At 41.0% G+C, this 17,012-nt stretch overlaps 1 pseudogene; it reads right to left on the reverse strand.

Annotated features, from left to right (window-relative positions):
* Positions 1-10,395: 10,395 nt before the first annotated feature.
* LOC119595101 lies at positions 10,396-16,521 on the reverse strand (annotated as a pseudogene).
* Between the last annotated feature and the right edge of the window lie 491 nt (positions 16,522-17,012).

Here is a 17,012-nt window from a genome sequence, read left to right on the forward strand (position 1 = left end):
AAAAAAAACTTCTCATGTGCTGCTTGTCCTCTGAATCTATTTCCTAATATTTATTTTTTCTTCGAGCTTTTACTTCTGCTCAACAACTTTTGTTATTTTCCTAATTCGGTTTTGAATATCGGCACAAATATATAAATTTTCATATCACAGAAAATATCGAGTAAAGCATGTCTAGATTTTTGTGTAGAATTGTATTTACTCTGTTCTCAAAAACTCTCCTTTGCTTCAAGGATCACCCTCATTACTTCTCTCCCGTCTCTTCAGATGACTTTTTCTTCAAAGGGTAATATTTTGATTTAATTACAAGATATCATTTTCTAATGTAATGTTATCTTTGTTTCTTGTGACTATTGGCTAAGCATAGACTTAATGGTTAAAAGCAAGATAAATGTGCTAGACATCTAAGGTCATGTAGCACTATAGTTAATGTAGGGAAGGGTGGTTGAGTTGTTGAGTTGAGTTTGTCTAAGCTGGGCAAAGGAATTGGTGAGTGAAAGGGTTAGGGTCGGGTATGGTAAGGAGTTAGATTAGATGAAGAATATGTATGCGTTTGAGGAAAGAGAATAGGTTGTTGAAGCAGAAAGTGTGGGATTCTGTAAGGATGTCTGATAGGTTGGGAGGTCGGTGAAGGGGGGATAGGTGGGGGAAAGCAGAGGTACAAGTTTTCAAAACGTGGGCACGGCAGTAGGATGTGTGGGATTGGAGTGTCTGGTGGTGTGTATTGACTTATGAGAGTTAATGAGTTACATAAGGGATTCACGCGCGTAAGGAGGGAGTGGAAGGGATAGAGGGGATGGTGGGAGGGTTAATGTGGGTGGGGTTGGGGTCGGGGGGATGGGCTGTGTTTGGGAGGGGTAGGAGGATAGGGTGTAGGGGGGATATCGTGAGGAGGAGGATGACTATCAGCAGTTACTTGGAGTGTGGAAGGAGCAGGAGTTGTAAGATTTGGAGGTTGAGTGTCAGTTTTCATTAAGTAATCTTGAATATTTTCAATGGTTTCTTCTTCTGATTTGGGTTGGGGAGTTTTGGGGGATAAAGGATTTCTTGTGGGGGGGGGAAGAGAGGACTGGTGTCTCAAGCATAGGAGCCAAGGAAGGTGGAGGTGATTGTGTGGTAGGGAAGAGGGGGTGGACCGTTTGTTCTGTCTGTTACGGGTAGTGCGAGGAGGGAGAGGGGAAGGTGTTGGGGTTGTAGTAGTGATTGAAGTATCTGTAGTAGAGATTGGAGTGTCTGGATTTAGGATGGCAAAAGAGTTTGACTGGGGAAGGTAGGAGGTAGAAGAGGGGGGGTTAGATGTAGGGGGGGGTAGGAGAATTGGTAGAATGAGCAGTATTACTGGAGTAAGGAGTAAGAGAGAAACCACGTCGACGTGCTTCTTGTCTGGCTTCAAGTAGCGTGAGTCCAAGTTTGAATCTGAGAGTTGCTACCTCAGACTCAAATTTATAGGTGGGACAACCCCTATAAAATACATTATGGGGGCCGCCACAGTTGGCACATGTGCGTGATTGTGCAGGGCAGTTAGATCGGGTATGGCCAGGTTGGGCACATAGTGGGCATCTGGCTGTGGAACGGCAATGTTTGGCTGGGTGTCCTAGACGCCACAATTTTGGCACTGACGTGGAGGGGGTTGGGATGGACGAAGAGGAGGGATTCTCCTCCTATGTAGACGTTAAAGGGAAGGTCATGTCTACGGAAGGGAATTTTGGCTATGTTAGTGGGTTTCTTTCGATGGCCTCTGGGGGGAATGGAGTAGCATTGTACTGATGTTGCATCATAGTCTGTGAGACAGGCAAGTAGATCTCCACAATCTGACCAATCTTTGTCATAGATTGGGCAATTTGCTGGGGAGATTGAAACTGTTCCGGTGCAAGTATTGAGGGTTGGATGGGTCTGCAAGGATGGGGTTACCATATAGGTCTGTTAGTTTTGTTAATGCTATAGCTTGGTTTTTCGGATGTTACTGTGACAAGACGGGAGCGGTTGGGTCGGCTACGGAAAGAGACTTTACCTACTTGTTTTTGGAGACATTGTTGGAAGAGAAGGGTGTTGTCAGAGTAGGGAGCTGTGGGAGGGATCACGAAAAATCGGTCCCATTTGGCTGCGCTGAAGAGGGTATTCAAAATTGTTGTAGAGATAGGGGTAGTCGAAGGGCAGGGGCGTAACGAAGATGGAGTAGTGTTAAGGGAGGTAGTGTTATGGGAGGTGGGCAATAAGGCTGTAAGGTATTAATAAGGGAGGATGGGGTGGTTGATGTTGAAGGTTGTGGGGGTAGAGGTGTTAAAGTTGAGATTGCTGGGAGAGTGGAAATGTTCCTTAAGGGTTGATTGTTGGCTACTGTACTAGTAGGTATTGATGAGGGGTAGTTATTGCAGTGTTCGGAGCCGTGGTCAAAGGAGAGCCTGGGGTCAGGGAATCGGGTGGGTTTACATCGTTGGGGCTATTTGATAAAGGGGGAAACCCCATTGCCCCTAATAGTGGGGATAAGTTTTCATTACTGGCCATGGTATGCCTGGATTATGTTGGGGATAAAAACAGTCCACCCTCAGGGTCCCCTTGAGGGGTAAGGGCTAGATACTAAATCAGGGGAATACCGTGCCCATGGCTCCCTCAGGCCGTTCAGGACTGGCACAAAGTCAGCCTTTCATCCTTTCAGCACGGCTCTCACACCTTAGGAGGTGGATAGCAGAAGGGTTTGGTGAAGGGACAGAAACGAAAAGTGGGAAGGAAATAAAGACCATGCAAAATTAGTTGAGTCGAGGGCTGAGTCCCAAGGTTGGGGAGTTCCCCATCATTGGGTCCCAGTCTCCGCCTCCTAAGCCCCCCCCACAACAACGGGCAAGGGATTGGGGGGTAAGCATAGACCTTCCCATGTTTATTCTCTTGTTTTGATGAAAACAACAACCACTTACGATCTGTAGGAATGTTGCACTCCACGAATCTCAGAATGTAAACTTTCCTATTCAGTATAAATTCAGAACTTCTAGTAAGAATTTCTTTTAAATTGGCTGTTTCTTCCAGTTGCTTCTATTTCCATAGCCTTGAAGTCCGCTTCGGGATTTTGTTTAATTTCTAATTGCTTTATTATTAACCATTTCCTTGACATACCCCCCCCCCCCCCAGCTTCACCTTTAATCCAAATGTCTGTGAGTTTTCCTAAAGTAGCATCCATCCCCAAAACTTCGAGAGAGAGAGAGAGCGGTACACTCCTATTACCGCCGTGAACTGTGTGAACGACATAAAGCCTGAAAGTTTTCCACGAATATTAACTTGCCTGAGCTAGAACTCGTAGAACCATCAACAAGCGAAAAGAGACTCTTCGCGAAGCTTTGTCTCTTGCAATTAACAGCTGTATATGGGTATCATAATCATGGCCCAATTTAGATAAATGGAAAGAACAAAAATGCTTTAAAATGTTGGAAACATCATACATTCGGAACCTGTTTCGAATCATCTGGAGAGATTTGCAATCGCCAAGGCAGTTATACAAATAGGGCTGAAAATTTCCAACCGGCATTCTTGCCCACCATGGAAACGGCTGGTCTGTAACTTGTAAACTTTGCTACAGGAGATGATCCTGGAGTAGAAACGTATTGGAAGAGCCAGACAAACTCAAGATGTAGAAATTCTACGATATGACACAGCGATATGGCCTTTGCTTTGCTTTAAACAAAATTTCACTTCTGACTTTCATCTGTCGAACGATTTCTAAATACCACTCTGACGTTTTCGTCCTGGCAAGCAGGTCTCGTGTTACTGCCTTTATCTTTATGTATGATAACTGACATTTTGCGCTGAAAATTGTGCATTATGATATACCAGTATAATGCAGAATCAGAAATTATTCATACCAGGTGGCTCTAGTGGTGCATTTACTTTTCCACATTGGAATTGATGTAGAACAAGAAGGAAGGGTAGACACCGGGGAAGTGGTAGAGATTGGAGTGCCTGGATGTGGAATGGTAAAAAAATGACTAGGGGAGGAGAGGGCAGGAGAAGGAATGTAAGGAGTAGGAGGCAGAGATACTAAGAGAAATGTAGAAAACATCTTGGGAAGAAGGGGGGGGGAGCGAAGGACAACGCTGGAGTAGAGCAAGAGAAAACCTCGGTTCTCAAATTTATCTATGAATCTGAGAACGGCCACCTCTGACACAGACTTTTCGTAGGGTGGTAGCTCCTATGAAACATATCATGGGAGTCATCGTAACTGGTACGTGTGAGTGATTGCTAGGGCAGTTTGGATGATCATGGCAAGATTAGGCACATATAGGGCAGCGGGATGTGGAGCAACAGTGTTTGGCAGAGTGGCCTAGACGCCACAATTTTGACATTGATAGGAGGGAGGTTGATATGGCTGGGCTGGGAGGGGCTCTTTGCCAATAGTCTGACCAATTCTTGTCGTAGGCAGGGCAATCTGCTGGGGAGATGGAAACAGTTCCAGTACAAGTATTAAGGAGGGGTCAGGCAGGAATGTGCTCACCAGTGAAGTCAGTCAGGGTAAATAATGCTTGAACTTGGAACTTAGATGTAACTGTAACAAGGCGTGAACGATCGGGACGTCTGCGGAAGGAATGTTTGCCTATTTGTATTTTGGAAGCATTGTTGAAAGAGGAGAGTGTTATCAGAGTAAGAGGCTGTAAGGGGATCACAAAAAATCGATCCCATTTGGCTGGGTAAAAAGAGTAGGGTGAGGTAGTACAGGAGGGAGGAGGATAATAAGGATGAAGAATAGTAATATGGGAGAAGGGAGTTGAAAAAAATGTGGATGTTGGGAGAGTAAGGAATGTTTTCTAAAGAGTAGGTATGAATGACCTAGGTGGATGACTTGGAATGGACTGAGCTGACACATTTATCGAGAAGTAGTAACAGTGTTCGTAGTCATGAACAAAGGAGAGCCACTGGTCGGGGAACCAGAAAAGTTAAACTCAGTAGGGCCATTCGGTAAAGAGCAGTCCTCGGTATCCTTGGTAAGGGTACAAATCATTATTGGCCAGGGTAAGACTGGAGTATGTGAGGAAGGGAAACGGTTCACCCATCAGGGTCCCCCACGATGGGTAAGGGCTTGACAAATAAACAGGGGAATACTGTACCCATATTTTATTTATTTACTGAACATTTTCTGCTGCGTCATCTAAGGTCATCTCTGAGGCATATTCAAAATATAGTGATAGGTGGGCTTGGGGCGAACCTCGAGTAAGAGTTTTTTGGTTCACGAGGCGATGTTTGTCGATTTCCAGAATGGTGAAAAGACAAACAAATGAGACATCAAAGGTCACACAATATTATGGCGAAAGGGGTAAAAATGAGTTAACGATTAGAATAAGGAGACAGAAGGAGATGAAGAAGGGAAGGAAAAGGAAAGAAGAAAATATCAAAATTACTTGAGGCGAGGGCTGACGTCCCTTACATTAGGGCTCAGTCTCCGTCTCCCAGCCCCCTCCCCCCCACGACAACAACGAGCAAGGGATTGAAGGGACTGTGCCTATAACTCCCCGAGGCTTTTTATCCTTCAACACAGCTCTCTCACCTTGGGGAAAGGACGAAAGGGATTGAAGAAAGAAAAGTAAAAGTAAGGCCTAAGGCAGGGGGAATCCCAGCCCTCGTTCTTATGTCCCCTACGAATACAATAGGCAAGAATAAGACTTAGTTATGAAAACTACACACGCACAGAACGCACGGTAGATGACTGAGGACACGCCCTCCCCTACACACATATATGTATGTCAATATTTAATAATGGCAGTGATTAGTATTTTTGTGCTCAAAGCTTTTCTGAACTTTTAATTTCTTTTTTTTCTTGGTCCAGTCATTACGGACCAGGAACTTGAACCAGCAACTAGTCTAATATCTAAAAAAAAATGTAATTCCACTCACAAGATAATTATCTTTGCCAAGTATTCATGGACACTCTTAAAGATGTCTTTCCTATTTTGTTTACTTAGTCATTAATCAAGGATGGTGTTTTTCTAAAATTTAGACGATCCCTTAATATTTCTACGAAATTCATATTCTAGAATTGTTTTCGGATTTCATGTTCAATATTCAGTCCTTTGTACAGATGCTGGTTAATGGTCAATGCTTTAAAACAAATAAATGTGCTAATATAGCACTATGTTAGAGTATTGTGGTGAAAGAGGTTTAAAAAAGTTCTTTATTAGAACAAAATGTCTTAAATTTCAACGGTCATGGTATTATAAGATAGTATGGTAGTTAGGATAAAAGTAAGGTAGCTAGGATAAAAGATCAAATGGAGGGAATTTATGCGTCTGAGGAAGGGGAATAGGTTGTCAGTTGAAAAGGTAGGGGATTCCGTGAAGATGTTTGACAGGGGGGTCGGGGAAGAGAGATCAAATAAGGAAAAACGAGTGTACGGGCTTCAGGAAAGTGAGTGCAGGATAGCAAGATATATGGGACTGAGAGCTGAGCATAGAAGTGGGTTGGAGCATGACATGAAGTATGAATGTCTGAGGCGGGTGTAAGCTATTCGTAAATGGCACGGTTATTTTCCCAACGTCTGTTCTGGTGGTATGGTACCGACCAAGGAGAGAAGCAAGGTTTTATGGTTCGTAGTTTATTGGTGTCAGGCAGAACCAGAGAGATTGCCAACGGTTATAGAGGAAATTTTTGAAGTGAGGGTTGTAGTCGGTAGCTGGGATGCGTGAAAAGCGGTGGTTGTTGGGTTGGCAAAGCGGCGGATCATGCCAAGGCATTTGATTTTTCATTGCCGGGGACCCGACATGGCTGTATATCCAGTAAAATTTAACTATTTTCTGTTGTGTAGACAGAAAAAAAAAAAATCTGCCTGTATTTTATGGAGTATAAGGTTGACAGAGCGTATGAATTGTGTGAGTGATATTGATTTGCGTGAGTCAAGTGAAGATAGTGAAAGATGAGGAGGAGATGGAAGACATGCGTTGCTAAGTGAAGAGGATAGCATATAGTTCTGCTGCAAAGACGTTCGATTCAGGAGGAAAGGGAAAGCTGTATGTGTAAGAGGGAAAGACTAGAGCGAAACCAGTACCCGAGGTGGATTTGGAGCCGTCTGTATACACATGGATACTGGAGGAGTGACTAGAGATATATGCAAAAAATGTGTGAGGAGGATAGAAGATGGGATGTTTGATGTGGGTGGTTCAGGAAAATAGAAGATCAATTACAGAAGGAACGTATTAGCCAGGAGGGAAAGTTTGGGCAGAAAGAGGAAGGGATCGGAGATGAGGAATGGGTGAATGAAAAAGCAAAGCGTCCTTACGAACAGAGGAAGGGTTAGGTAAACATGGAGAGGAGGAAAAGGTATGAAGAAGGGACTAAAGGGCAGTTAGTTTAAAGAGAGAAAAATGATGAAGACGAGCATAGCTTTATGGAGGCAGAAAATGGAAAGCCGTGGTTGGCAGACCAAAAATTGTTATTGCCGGCTGGAGACGCTGATGGAGGGCTGGTATGGAAGGACCAGAGGCAAAGATGGCTAGATCATCTACATATAGATCATCTACATGATGACCGGATTCTTGGTGGTAGAGCTGAAACTAATCCGTTTACAGCAATGAGGAATTATGTGATGTTGAGCACAGTGCCTTGTGGGACACCTTCAAAATGTGGAAAGAAGAGGAAGTGGAAGAGGCAAATCTGACACGGAATGTGCGATCAGAAAGATATGACTTATGAAAACGCCCATGTTTCTGCGTATATCATTGGAAGATAGTTGTTGAAGGATATGTTGCCGCCATGCGGCATCATATGCCTTTTCTAGATCGAGAAAAGACAGCTAATACTGAATCACGACATGCAAATACTGATATGCTTTGTGTTTCGAAGTATGCATGAGGATCAGCAGCCTCGGCCGCGACGAAATCCAAACTGATTTGGAGAGATAAGGCTGTGGTATTCGAGGTACCACATTAGCCGGATGTTAACCATCCTTTCTACTAACTTGCATAAACACCTTGTAGTGTTATGGGGCGGTAGTCCCATAACACTCACTGTAGAAGGGTACCAGGTTTGTTTGGTTTTAAGATAAATAGTATAAGGGCTTCACACCAGTGGGGAGGAAGTTTCCGGTTGTCAATATGTTACTGAATATTGATAGAAGGAAGGATAAGGAAGTAGGTGGAGGGTGTCGTAACATACGGTATGTATACCGTCTGAACCTTCGTGAATATTGCGGCATGACTGTAATGCGAAACAGACTTTAGAAGAAGAAAAGGGTGTTATGGAGGATACATATTTTGCCGGATGTTTGACATGGAGTTACGGATTGTACGGTGAAGATGGGCTGATGCCTTTTTAAATGATGTGAGGGCTGTTAACTAACTGGGAGTGCCCTTCTTGTATCGATAGTTATTCCAAACTGCACGCTTTAACCGAAGTGCTTTAGAACATTCTAGGTTCCATCATCGAACACATTTAGAAGTGTAAGGTCGTGTGATGCGAGGGATGAGGAGGAAGAGGTGGAGTGTTGGCAGTCACTTTGAATGTACCCAGAATCGGGGTAGAGAAATTAGAGAGAGGAACTTTCTTGTGAGTCATGCTTAGGAAATATTTAATGTCCTCACGGGTTTCTGGAGGGGCTTTGGGTGAGTAGGTTTGAGAAACAAAGGATTTTTTATGAGGAGGTGAAGAGAAGATAGGCATCTGAGGGGTTGTGGATGTAGGTGTGGGATGGGGTGCGGTAGAAGATAGAGTGGAACGTTCGGATTGTCTCGTACGATAAGTAAGGCGAGGAGTAGGGAGGGACATAGGGGCAGTTGTGGATATTGGAGTATCTGGATTTAGAATGGAAGAAGGATGGGAGATGGGGAAGTAGAGATGGGAGGTTGAGGAGTAGGGGGAAGTGGTACTAGAGACTACTTGGGTAGAGTGGATAAGAGTGGAGTGAAGGATGGTACTGGAGCAGGGAGTCACTGAAAAGCCTAGTCGGCGTGCTTCTTGCCTGGCCTCTCGTAGAGTGAGACCAAGTTTGCATCTGGGAATTGCTACCTCAGACTCAAATTACTAGGCAAGGTAGCCTCTATAAAATACATTATGGGGGCCACTGCAATTGGCACATGTAAATGGTCATGACCAGGTGTTTGAATGGTCATGACCAGGTTGGGCACAGAGGGCAGAGGGCTGTGGAGCGACAGTACTTTGCAGGGCGGCCAAAGCGCGGGAGTTGATATGGTCTGACAAGGCAAGATTCTCCTCCTATATAGGCCTTATGGGGAAGGTCATATCTACGAATGGGAATTTTGGCATACTGGTGTGGGACTTATGGCGGCCTCTGGGAGGATAGTGTAGCACTGCACTGATACTGCATCATATTCCCCGATCTTTGTCATATACTGGGCAATCAGACGGGGAGATGGCAATAGTTCCAGTACATGTATTAAGGGATAAGATTGGGCAGGAGTAGGTTTGCCAATAAGGTCTACCAAGGTAGATAGTACATGGGCTTGAGGCTCAGAATTAACTGTGACAAGGCGATCGGAGCTACTACCTATTTGTTTTTGGAGACATTATTGAAAGAGAAGGGTATTAACGGAATAAGGGGCTGTTGGGGAAATCACAAAAAATCGGCCCCACTTAGCTGGGCTAAATAGGATTATTAAAACATTTGTAGAAGTGGGAATTGTAGGGCGAGGACGGGAGGAGAAGGGGGTGGTGTGGAGTAAGACAGTAACTGTGGAGAGGAGGGCAATAAGGCTGAAGAGTTGTAATAAGGAAGGAGAAGGTAGAAAATGAAGATTATGCGAGATGTGGGTTAATGGTTATTGGGAGTGAGGAAGGTATGTCTTTTGAAGGTTGAGTTATAACCTGGGTAGATAGATTCGGGTTGGGTTAAGATGACAGCACACGTCGAGGGGGAATGTAACACTAGTGTTCAGAGCCGTGGTCAAAGGAGAGTTAGTTCAGAGGCTAGTTGATATTGTATCCTAATAAGGGTACAAAATCTTTAATACTGGCCATAGCAAGCCTGAAACATGTGGGGAAGATAAAAGGTCCACTCTTTAGGGTCCCCTTTAGGGGAAGGACTAAACAATTAACCAAGGGAATACCGTGCCCATGGCTCCCTGAGGCCGTTCATCATGACTGGCACAAAGTCAGCCTTTCATCCTTTCAACACAGCTCTCACACCTTAGAAACTGGACAGGGGAAGGGTTGGGGAAGATAAGAGAAGGAAAGGAGAAGAAAAGACCACGCAGTTGAGGCAAGGGCTGAGCCTCAAGATAGGGCCCCCCACGACAACAATGGGTAAGGGATTTGGGGAAACACTGCCGTAAGAGACTTCAGTACCCTCCATAATACATCATGACAGGTCTCCAAGCAACAATATCTTGCTCTACTGCATACTGATGTCTTGTACTAAAATTCAATATGCTTTAATTAATTGGGAAGTCATTAGGGAATAAAAAGATGAGGATCTTTCCCTATACATTTATTTGCAAAAAGGTGGATGCCCATATTTGTTTCTATCTATATACATCTTTGACAAATGAATTCATAATATATGTACATTTGTCTGAAAATATCCACAAATCTTTCAACTTTTCATGTACAAAACAAGGTTTATTACTATAAGCTAACAAAAATTAAATCCTTCCATACATATCCATTGAAGGCAAGTAAACCAGTATGGTTGTCAAACCTTCTAACAATTGGATGAGAGAAGAGGGAAAACATGTATCTGCAAATCAAAGCACTGGGTTACATAATGAGGAGCTTTTCTACAGAAAACATCATAAAAGGAGAAATTAATTCAAATTATAGTGCGACTGACAATAAGTCTTCAATACACTGTAGTTGCTCTACTGCCCATTAACTTTCATATTTCTTGGCTAAACATCTATTTTACTTCTTGGTCACACGGGTTGCGCTGGCATCGAAATCCTTGTCGTTCAGGTTGAGCATCAGCGTGTCAGCACCAAGATACACTCTGTTCTGTGCCTGAGAAATCTGAAAGGCAAATGCATCAAATATTAGCAGCTACTTTCTATTCTTATATACCCTTAAGGTAAAAAAAAAAAAAAAATCTAAATTCAAATCACATCATATGCATTTCATTTCCTTTAGAAGCTTCTAACTTACTGTCTTGCCAATGCTAGCAGCAGCCTTGATCTTTCGGAGCTTCAGATAACCTGGATTCAACCCAATGCATTACCAATGTGCACAAAAGTTAAGGAAAAGTCTTCTGAAGTCTAAAATATAAAATAAATAAATAATATATATAAAAGAAATATTGAATAAATAAAACTGAATTAAGGCCTAGTGGTGTCTAAAAAAATCCATCAAGAAATTAAATCATTAAGTTGTACATTATAACTGCCAACTGAAATTCAATGCTCGTCTGTCCACTGTATTTCAATATAGAGGTGAAGAAGTATTCTAAGGCAGCCACTTGAGCTAAGAATAAAAATCCCAGCTAAAGAAGGCTGCTAAAAAAAACAAATTAAAGTATTGGCTATCACTTAAAAAAAACTAGCTTATAAAATCCCCAAATAATGAAACCATTTTAAGGAGTCTAGCAGGTATCAGGAAATGATAGTTCTTAACTCTAACCTATAGTCAGTTATAAAACCTTCAACAAAGACTGGTGGTTAACCTATAATTGACGGGTAGCATTCATAGAGGCCGGGGCCTCGCTGCCGGGGGCTTATATCGTCGCCCGAGCATGCGCGACCACTCATGCCAAATAGCAGCATCCCATGCCGTTTCTTTGTAATACTACGAAGATATGTTGTATTTTCAATTTTCATTATTTTTTTACAGTCTCTACTTGCCAAACTTCCTGATAAATCGAGACTGAAGGGTATTTTTTGTTGTTATATAGACTCCATAGTTGATCATTATTTGGTCTATAGTCCGAATAAAATAAGCAGTGTGTGGCATCATGGAGTTGAAATTGTCGGTTTGTTGCATTTTTTTTGTTTGTTGCATGGTAAAAATGAGAGTGTTAGAACCGACTTAATCACACTTTCACTGGCAAAAAAATAATCTTTTGCCGTGATTGTAACAAAAAAAAAAACTCATGGCATGTCCATGCATACTCTATGGCATGTGCGTATGTGCCCCCGGCAGATGGTCCCGACATGTCATGGCATGTACGTACATGCCACCCGTCGGCAATGGGTTAAATCATCATAAGATGACAATGACCTGAAGACAAGACTAATTGGCAAAACTACTTCCCTACAGTCAGCCCTACAGTACTGCCCTAGTTCTCAAATTACTACTACAGTTAAATTCCTGTCAATGAAATTTGATCCAATCCTAACAAGTAGATGTCCCTGTCCAAAATAAAAATGTGTGGTGCATGATGAATGAGGTTTACAATGCAGTGATGGACTTCAGTATGGGAACAGAGGGTGCAACTTTCATCTAATTAAATGGCCTAAACACTAAATACATATCATTTCCTTTGCTTTCAAAAGGCAAGCTTTATTTATAGATATAAGATTGATCTGATTCCTTATTTTGCTCCTGAATATTAAAATACAAAACTATGAAAAATATTAGTTTTTCACATGTATTATCATCTTGTGGAATAAAAGGATATCATTTGGCAGCTTCAGCTTCACCCTCAGCTGCACAATCTTCTGCTGCCTCTCCTGTCTCGCTCTCTCGACAATGAAAGAGGCTCGCTGGGCCTCTTGCTGGGCCACCTATTGACAACACAGAATGAATGGTATAAATACAGGACACAAAATGACTGCCTTTTCTTATTACATGTATAAATACAGCAAAATATTTGTAATATATGAATGACTTGGTATGAATACAATGCACAAAATAACTGCTTTTCCTTATTACTTGTGCAAAAATCACATTATTGACTAGAGTTGATTTACTGATTCTATAGATATACTCTTTAAGACAATTAACCTGTTTGGCTTCAACAGAAACTGTGTATTCTCTGCCAAAGCTGAGCTCAGTAATGGAAACGTCATCAAGGATTATGTTGAAGTCTTCTGCTCTCTGAGTCAAATCACGGCGGATCATCAAAGAGACCTACGGGAGAAATACAGATGAGAAACTCTAAAACTTGAAACTTTGTGTTTGGTCACATACTTTTCTTTATTCAGCTTTTATCTTGCAACAAAATACATTGTGCATGAGTTAAAAGTTTAAACATGACTAATTCACAAATGCAAAAATATGACTGAATAATGAAAACACTATCATGTTGGTGTAATGGCAGGAAAGCCTCATATAAGCAAAATAGGTTTTGTGTTTAGCGGTTTTTTTTTTCTACCAAAGGTACAGATGTTTTGACTTACTTGCTGTCTCATTGTGATTAATTGGGCAGCATTAAATTTTGCTACAACTGATTTGAGGACTTCATTGCAAATAGATGGAAGCACCTGTAGAGATAAAAATAGAAAAGGCATTGATTAGATAAACATTTTACACATTCAAAGATTATAGATGATATTAACAGTTGCTAACCAATAAATAAATAGAAATAAGAGTTTTGCATTTAAACAAATGTATAAGTAAATATACAAAACCTTACCTTCTCATCGAAGTCTGGCCCTAAGGTCTGGTGGATGTTAGGGATGGCTGTACCTACAGGGCGTGACAAGAACCCTAAGGGAAATGTTCACCATCTGCAAGTCTTTGCTACCTGTGGGTGAGCTGATCTTTCTAGGCCGAGCCCTGTAAAAAAATAAAAATAATAATAAATAAATAAATAAATAAAAAAATACATATCATCATCATCATCTAGTTCTCTTATTCCACTTAAAAATAGCCAGGTTAACAAAACTTGGCACAAAACTGACAAACGATAATTCATACTGATGTCATAGACTACTGGGTACTGGAACCATGGAATCCTGAAGTGCAACCCTTCAGTGTAAATATCTGGCTGCACTCCTCCAATACGGTTGAAGATGATGGCTCTGTGACCACCCTCAACTGTAGAAAACAAGTGATTAAACATAAGAAGAAACTGTCCTATATTAATAAGAGATATTCATGGATACGACATAAAACTTTTCACATCAAACAATTCCACTGTTTCTTTCTAAAGCATGACTAATAGATATAATTCAAAATATTATACCCATAATTTCAATCCTACGATGAGAGCAAGCCACAACAAAAATGCAGATTACTGTGTCCTATAGATTATTTTTTCTTTTCTAAAAAGGATCCAACACTGAAATTTTTATATAACACATTTTGACCACAATTCTTTATTCTTTCTAAGTGAAGATGTTTCCTCAATGGTCTCTAGTACTACATGAATGGTCTTCAAACTGTGGGCCATGGGCTAGTTTTTTCATCTAACTAGGAAAAATTTAAAGCAAAATACACAATTTATGAAAAATAAAAAATAAATAAAACTAAACAATAAAAACTTTTTATATTATTCTACCCTAATAATTATTCATGCGCGCATGTGTGTGCACCCCCCCCCCCCTACACACACACACACAGCGGGCTACAGCCTAAAAAAATTTGAAGACCACTGTACTACACCAACCATGTACCTGATTACTGCGATAGTTTTGTGAAGGTTTTCTTTATATAAATAACTCTCTTCCTCTATTTTGATATCTTGCATATTTTCATAATATTATACATTTTATTAGTATTATATCAACAGTTATTTGTTGATCTTTTTTCATTACTTTCTACACATTTGTGCTTTTACAACCAGGATTTTTGATAGGTCCATGACTACTCAACAACAGTTACTGGCATGTTATATGCAGAGAGTGACTTTGGCTATGGTACCTTATACAAACATAATGGCCATCCACAGAAACTTACAGAAATGTCTATAACACATGGTGTGAAAAGTGACCCAGTAGATTGTCCTAAGTGTATAAATAAATGCAGACTTGATTATGATACCAAATAAGTCTGGTGTAATTGCACAAATAGAGAAGAAAGTAAATGCAGATACAATTTTGGGCATTTCCATTTCCAAGGGAACATGGTTTAGCTGCAGTGAATTAGCTCAAACAATGAATTGATTGTTTTACAATTTCTATCTGAGAGACTGATTCCTGTACCATAGTGCAAGAGATGACCTTGACCTCTCCAACAACACTATTTGTGACTGAAGCTAGTCTTATTTGTGAAGACTTAATTGCCCGATGTTTGGAAAATAGCACTGAAAGAATTCATGGAGGATTCTTAACCATTCAAACTGACAAACAATATGAGAAGGATAATCCATGAACAGTGGGTTTTGGGGTCCTTTACCACGAAACAAAAGACCTATTTCTCATTCCTGTTAGAAAAAAAAACAGCAAGACTTCTTAGGTTAATCAAAGTGTGAGTAGGACATGGGAATACTGTGATTTCAGACTACAATATGGCATATAATTGCTCTTTCAAAAGGATATAAACATTTATTGGTTAACCTTACACTGGACTCTGTAAACCCTGCCATCAAGAACAATATTGAGCAGAAGTCTTGGGATGTTAAGAGGGGCTGAGCCCCCTGGCATAAAGACTAGGATGATTTTCATTTTAGAACATTTTGTAAAGTTGTGACTGGGCAAATGGGGGGGGGGGGGATTGATAGGAGGGCTCTGCCCCTCAACACCCCCTTGGCAGACATTGTCTTCACCTCAGTAAACTTGGCAAGATTGAGCTAAAAGTGGAGAGCACCAAGTAGACTTAGGGTGTGAGCAGAACTTTCTGCAATATTTTTCCCTTACTATTTAGCCTTACTGTTGTCTGTAAACTGTTTTTTGTACTGATGGCTGCAACTTTTTATCTTCTATATGAACTTAAATTTGTCCAGTTTAGTGTATCCATACCATAAAGATTACCCCTTATTTTCCTGGTAAATTTCATGCTACAGGAGACTTTAACTGCGAGTTTGTTTCAGGTAACTATATCTGCTATCCCTAGACAATAGCCTTCAAAAGCTGCATATAAACAAATTCTTGGTATTTTCAATGCTGACAATAGCATATCTGTAGAATGACTAAGGAATATTTGTCTTTGTTTGCATGCACTTTATAACAAGGATGATTGCAAAGGCTGACATAACTCGTAGTCAACTGAATGAAAGCAATAAGGAGAAAACTCTGCATTCCTCTATAGAGCTGTCACGATGATCATTGACTTGGAAGTTATTTTTTATCCATGACTACACTATCCGTGATATTGTGAATCGCAATATCTGAGAAGGTTCGCGAAGTTGCATAAAAAACAATAAGCGAATCCCCACATGTTATGCCTTCAAAACTACATAAGAAAAAAAACTCCTCGAGCTCCCAACCACAACCCTCCTAAATAAACCCCCGAATACCCGAAACCATCCCCTCCCGACCAAACCAAGCCGCAAAACGAGAAAATCCCCAAAGGACACCCGGCGAGACCCAGCGAGCAGACGACGTCCTCCCTTCCTTCGCATCTCCTCCTCTCCCATTTTCCTCACCGGTGTACATGGACTGCGAGATGCCATACGCCGCTGCTCCCGCCGTTGCCAAGAGCTTGAGACCCAGACCCAAACCACGAGGTCCTTTGCCGAAGCGTCCAGCGAGGGGCGTTCAGTTTGTCGCCCATTCTTGCTGATGTAACTTCTATCACATGTAAACACAGCGGCCGGACGAGAAGGAGACGCCGGGCCGATGGTTTCTCTTCGGGACGGGGAGCGCGGGCCTAATTTTATTTTTTGTATTTTTCACTATTTTTCTTTATTATTACTGTTGTTGCTATCATTAGATATTATAACAATATTTTTTATTATTTACTATTATTATCAATATCATTATTATTAATATTACTATTAACATTGTTATTATCATTATCATTATTATTTTTATTATCATTATCATTATAGTTGCTATTATCATTATCATTATCATTATAGTTGCTATTATCATTATCATTATAGTTGCTATTATCATTATCATTAACATTGTTATTATTATCATCATTAATATTATTATTATTAGAAGTAGTATTAGTATTAGTATTAGTAGTGCCAGTAGTAGTAGTAGCAGTAGTAGCAGTAATAGTAGTAGCAGTAGTAGTAACAGGTCTAATATATGTATAATTATTAATTAAAT

Source organism: Penaeus monodon, chromosome 35, assembly GCF_015228065.2.
Source record: "Penaeus monodon isolate SGIC_2016 chromosome 35, NSTDA_Pmon_1, whole genome shotgun sequence".
Lineage (NCBI taxonomy): Eukaryota > Metazoa > Arthropoda > Malacostraca > Decapoda > Penaeidae > Penaeus > Penaeus monodon.